Source organism: Cervus canadensis, chromosome X (assembly GCF_019320065.1).
Source record: "Cervus canadensis isolate Bull #8, Minnesota chromosome X, ASM1932006v1, whole genome shotgun sequence".
Taxonomy (NCBI): Eukaryota; Metazoa; Chordata; class Mammalia; order Artiodactyla; family Cervidae; genus Cervus; species Cervus canadensis.
In genome coordinates this window covers 3,091,771-3,097,617 of record NC_057419.1, presented here as the reverse complement: position 1 = coordinate 3,097,617, position 5,847 = coordinate 3,091,771, and the positions used below count along the sequence as shown (strand labels likewise).

The 5,847-nt window shown below is 49.0% G+C and overlaps 1 pseudogene; it reads right to left on the bottom strand.

The window, feature by feature from the left end:
• Nucleotides 1-1,056: 1,056 nt before the first annotated feature.
• Nucleotides 1,057-5,847, bottom strand: part of LOC122435033 — a 220,013-nt pseudogene continuing 215,222 nt past the window's right edge.

The following is a 5,847-nucleotide window of genomic DNA, read 5'->3' as shown; positions in this document are numbered from 1 at the left end:
GGGACTTTCCTGGGGGTTTCCGCCCCGTTCCTAATTTCCTAATTGGCAAACATCGGTGAAAGCTAATTGGTCCTAATTGGCAAACAGTGGTCATTGTTAAGCGAAAGCTGCCTGATAGTAGGAAGGCCTATTCCTAATCTAAGTTGCGTTACTTCTGCTCGCCTCACATTCCCCCCTGTCTGTTGTTCAAGTAGAGGAATCTTCCTCTTTTCCATCTTTGGGCCGCTGACACTATAATCGACCCAGAGGGTGGATTCCTAGGTCTCGTTGAGCAGCTCATGAGTCTTTCCGTCGCTGATCAGCAGGAAAAATTAGGAGACCTCCCGGCAGGACGGAAATTTCAGTACGGGTGAGGACTCCTCTTTCATTTCCTGTTCTTCCGATGTGGCTTGCCGCACGTATGATGCCCAGTGAACCAGGTCCACGCCTTAGGAGTGACGGAAAAAAACACAAGGGCACTTTCCATCTAGGTTTTAAGGGCAGCTTATAAGGGAGTGTTACGTGCCTGACAAGAGTGCTAAGGAAGGGTACCAGTCCCTACCAGTCTCTATTGCCAGCTTTGTCAAAGTTTCTTTTAGGGTCCGATTCATTCTCTCAACCTGTCCTGAGCTCTGGGATTATATTTCACAATGTAACTTCCATTTTGTCCCCAGAGCTTGGCCAACCTTGTACAAAGTCTGGCTCACAAAGGCAGTCCGTATCAGAGCCCATCATCATTCGGCACCCGTACCTTAAGCAATTATCTCCTCTAAGATCCTTTTTAGCAACCACTATTGCTAGTCTCTTCCCTTACGGGAAGGCTTCCACCCATCCTGAAGAAAGTATCTACCAGAACCAACATATAGCGATACCCGTACTTGCCTGGCCTTACCTCAGGGAAATCTATCTCCCAGTGTTGCCCTGGCTCTTCCCCTCGGTACCTTGTTCCTGTGTGCTGCTTTTTCCCTGTCCTCATCAGCTGGCACACTTTGCAAGCCTGGATTATCTCTCGTCCAGGTGCATTTTCCTCAAACACTGATCAACATGCAAAGTCAGTCCATATTTGCTTTCATTTATCTACTGAGCGTACCCAAGCTTCTTCTTCAGAGACTCTGGCATCTCAGGGGGAGGAGGGAGAGGGAGTATGAAGTGGACCTTCACAGAGTGCAGTCAGAGTGCCGATCATGATGATGCAGACAAAGAGTCCCTCCCATACAACTCTAAATCCAAGTCTCTTGAGGACCTGAGAGGCATTGCTACCCTTCTCTTTATGCAACACAGACACCACGGAATCAGCAACAGTACGTTCAAAGCAGGCAAACTTCATCATGGTGTATGGTATCCGTCTCATCCAAAGAGGAGCAACCCCCTTGTAGAACGCCTTTAAGCCTTCTTCCTTATACATTTTGGGAGCTGCATCCCTCAGAGTGTTAGCATAACCTGGTTGGGTTTGAATTCAAACCTTAGCAGCTTCCATAGGAGCCAGAGCAATGTCAGCAAAGAATTCAGTACTGGCAGAGGCAGCCAAATACAGTGATGTGCGCCACAGATAGGCATCCTCCTCTCCAAGCATGTACTTCATAAAAGCCAAACTTGCAGAGCCCCTGCAGGGAGTAGCCAATGAGGGCCGGGGCCCATCCTTTGGCCAAACCATGGAAACCATTCTCTTTGAGTGTAACTGAAAATCCATTAAGAATGCCCTTGTACTTCTGTAGGTCCACCTGCATACGACATTTCACTAAATCCAGAGGAACAACAGCAGTGTGTGTCAGACCACAACTTAAGACCCCACCAAAGCCACACAGTGCATAAAACTTCACGGAGCCATATTCCCAACTGTACTCTTCTAGCGTGGTGGCTCCCGCTTTCCTTGGCCCATCTTTTACATAGCTGCTCCCATCGGTGAACCATCATGGAGCTACAAACAGCTGGAATGGCTTATTTTGGGATAGGCAGGGCAAGGGCTGGGGCTTCTAGTAGGGCCCGTCTGAGTGTCTGGATAGCCTGTTTCATTGTCTCAGTCCAAGTCCAGCTTGGGGTCTCTTTACCTCCCTCATACAAGGGCCGGGCCTTCTCAGCAAACCCCATGGTCCACAGTCTGCAATATCCAACAGTCCCCAAAAACTCTCTCACCTGGCGGGGGGTCTTGGGCCTTCATGGCCTGGGTTAGCCACGTTTGCCCCTGCCTGATCTTATACCCCAAACACGTGACCTCTTGCCGGGCTATTAGCAGAAGAACCTCTGGGTGGCAAGTCCGATATTCATAGAGGTTCTCGCTCAGAGACTCTTGAACCTCTGTGGGATTACTGGTTGGCCTTCCCCCTCAGTCCACTCAAAGGCAAATATCTCCTGGCTCTGGGCCGCCAGGGGTTGGCTGAAAAAGGCATCGTTCTAGTCCAACACAGTGTACCAAGTGTACTCAGGCAGCAAACTGCTCAGGAGGGTATACGGGTTAGATGTCACTCACTGTTTGTTGTCTTCTTGCAGGTAATCTGTCCCCCCTGGCTTCTTTACCGGCAGTAAGGGGGTGTTCCAAGGGGATAGACACCGCTTGAGAATTCTGGCATTCATGAGACATCGAATGTGGGGAGTGATCCTCCACTGAGCTTCCTGGCTCATGGGGTACTATCTCACCCTCACAGGAGTTGCCTAGGTCTTTAGCTTGATGAGGACCGGATGTCTGTTTGGCCAGTCCCATCCCTGCCATTTCAGCCCAGGCCAACGGGTATTTTTTCATCTCTTAAGGCTAGGGATAAGACATGTATCGGCTGTCCAAGTCCATCCATGACTGTCATTCTCCCAGCTCTGTAGGCTTAACTGAATAAAACCCAATGGCCTCTCCTTTCTTCCACAGAATCTTTGCATAATTAGTACTGCTATGACACAGGAATGGGATCTCATTTCTCTCCATTTCCTGCTTTAACCACTCTCTCCCCAAGAGTTCTCACCTGCTTAAGCCCCTCTCTAGAAGGGACAGGTGTTTTCACAATATCATCAATAGCCCACCACTGATCAGCAAGGTAACACACCACAGCTGTGAGTGAGTCCCCAGGTGCAAAGGAGCCAGAACTTTTGGGTCTGATCTCCACCATAGAGAGGTACAAAGTCTACATTTGACAGGCTAATAGGCAGCAGAATTTTCCAGTTCCTCATGACTGTGATTATCCAACATATACCCAGGACTCGGGGAGGGGTGCCGAGTCTTGACTCCCCTAATCACTGTCTTCCCCCACATATAGAACTCGAGATCTAGGGGAGATTCTCTCTCTTGGTCATAGCTCTCCTCAGGTCCCTCTTAGGGCACTCGTTTTTCCAGTGCCCCTGTTCTTTGCAGTAGGCACACTGATCTTTCTTTAGGGCCTGCCTTTTTTATTTCTGTTTTTCTCCCATAATCTGGGCTAGCTCCCTCTGGTTCTTCCGGTTTTCCCTCATTCTATATTCTCTATCTTCCTTCCTGATCTTCTCAGCTAATTCCCTTTTCTCCCATCGAATTCGTTCTTCCCTTTCTTCTGGGGTCTCCATATTACTAAATACCTTTTCAGCTGCTTTCAATAAATCCTGTATCGTCTGTTCTCCCAATCTCTCTATCTTTTGTTATTTCTTCCTAATATCTGGGGCTGCCTGATTTACAAATGCTAACAGAACTGCAGCGCATGACTCCTCAGCCTGGGGATCCATAGTGGTATATTGCCTGAAAGCTTCCATTAGCCTCTCTAGGAAGGCTGCCAGGCTCTCAGTGGGCTCTTGCCTTACTAAATTTACCTTTGCCAAATTTGTCGGCTTTCTTGCTGGGTCCCCCAGGCCAGGCATCAGAGTCTGGCGGTACACTCGAAGACGCTCCTTACCTTCCGCTCGCTCAAAATCCGTTAGGCCGCAACAGAGGAAACCCCTCGTCCACGAGATGAGGCTGGGCGGTTGGCCTCCCCTTGGCCCCTGGGACCCGTTTCCATGCGTCTGCCAGAATTCGCTCCTGCAACAGCTGCTGACAATCATAGTGAAAGGAGAGTTTCACCTGGTTGGGCTCTAGTTATTGAGGCTCACTTATTGTAGGGCCTTCAGAGTCCGCCAGAGTGTAGCCCTGGCCGGGACTCATCAATTGCCCCCACAACTGCTTGCCTGTTCACTGAAACTCCTGAAAAGAGTGGGAATTGAACCAGAGACAATGCCAGCACACACACAAACACGGACAAACATGGAGAGCCAAAGACAAACACACAGACTGACAAATGTCGGCCAACAACACAGCGCTGAGTTTTTGGGCCCCCTGACCAGGCTCGGGATCAGGAGAGGAACTTACCTTCCCACAGAGCCGGCTGCCTTCCAGCGCGCTCGCTGGCCTCGGCCTTTAGCTGGCTGGAGAAAGCTTTCTCCTGTGCCAGATACCTTCCTGCTTCACAGCAGGTCCCCGGAATTACTCTGGACTTCCTGTGCCAGATACCTTCCTGCTTACAGCAGGGCCCCGGAATTACTCTGGACTTCCTGTGCCAGATACCTTCCTGCTTTACAGCAGGGCCCCAGAATTACTCTGCACTTCCTGTGCCAGATACCTTCCTGCTTTACAGCAGGGCCCCAGAATTATTCTGCACTTCCTGTCCTGCCTGAGACAATGCCGGAACACACACAATCACAGAGAGCCAAAGACAAACACACGGACAGCTGACAACACAGCGCTGGGTTTTTGGGGCCCCTGAGTTTTCCTGAGCACCGGTGCTATTACCTATCCTTCCCCTCTGTCCTGGAAGTGTTCTCTTCCCCCGGTAAAGGGATCCCAGAAGAGCCCCCAAATGTTATGCCCGATATCCAAATCACTGAGCGAGAAGAGAGAAGGCCTCCAAGACAATGCAACTCACAGGAAGGGAAGTTTATTATTGACTCGAGCCAGAACACTCTGCCTGCAACCAAAGCAGTGGTGAGAGTCAGAGAGCCCCGAGCCCAAGCTGTTACACAAATATATACGGTGAGAAGCAGATTGGTTACACGTTTGCAAAGCAATTTCATTGGTCAATACTTTCTCACGTGTGGGACTTTCCTGGGTGTTTCCGTCACGTTCCTAATTTCCTAATTGGCAAACATCAGTCAGTGTTTACTGGAAGCTAATTGGTCCTAATTGGCAAACAGTGGTCAGTGTTAAGCAAAAGCTACCTGATAATCTAACCAAGTGGAAGGCCTACAACTAATCTAAGCTGTGTTACTTCTGCTCGTCTCACAGTAATTATCCAACTAATAAATAAATAAAAAAAAATACATTCCTTGCAAAAGGGCCTAATCAGTATTGGCTTTTTGACCTCCAAAAACGCCATTCTTTTCCTTCCTTTCTTCCCTCCTTCCTCCCCCCCTCTTTCCTTCCTTTTCTTTCTGATTATACAACTGTTAAAGCTTGCTTTCCATTGATCGCTATGACAAAGTCCTGGCTCTATTCCCCATGTTGTATAATGCATCCCCGAGCTCATCTTCCACTTAACTAACACTGCGTGACTCCGACACCCCCACCTCAGTATTTCCCCTCTCTCTTCCCCTCCCTGCCTCTAACCAGTAGATGCTTCTCTATATCTGTGCGCCTCCATTTTTATCATATTCTCTACTTTGCGGTATGTTTAGATCCTATAAGTGATATCATACAGTATTTGTCTATCTCTGTCTGAGTCATTTTACTCAATATTCCATCTGCCATGCTGCTGCAAATGTCAATATTCCATTCTTTTGATGGGCCAGCTCCTTTGTATGCCTTTTGAACAAATGGCACTGCCCCCCCCCCACACGACACCGCTCCCCAGCAAAGTGTCCATCTCTGCACTCACACAGAGAAACTCCAAGTCCTCTTCCTCTTCTCCCATGGGAAGTGTGTCTTTGAAGCTCAGTCTGGAACCA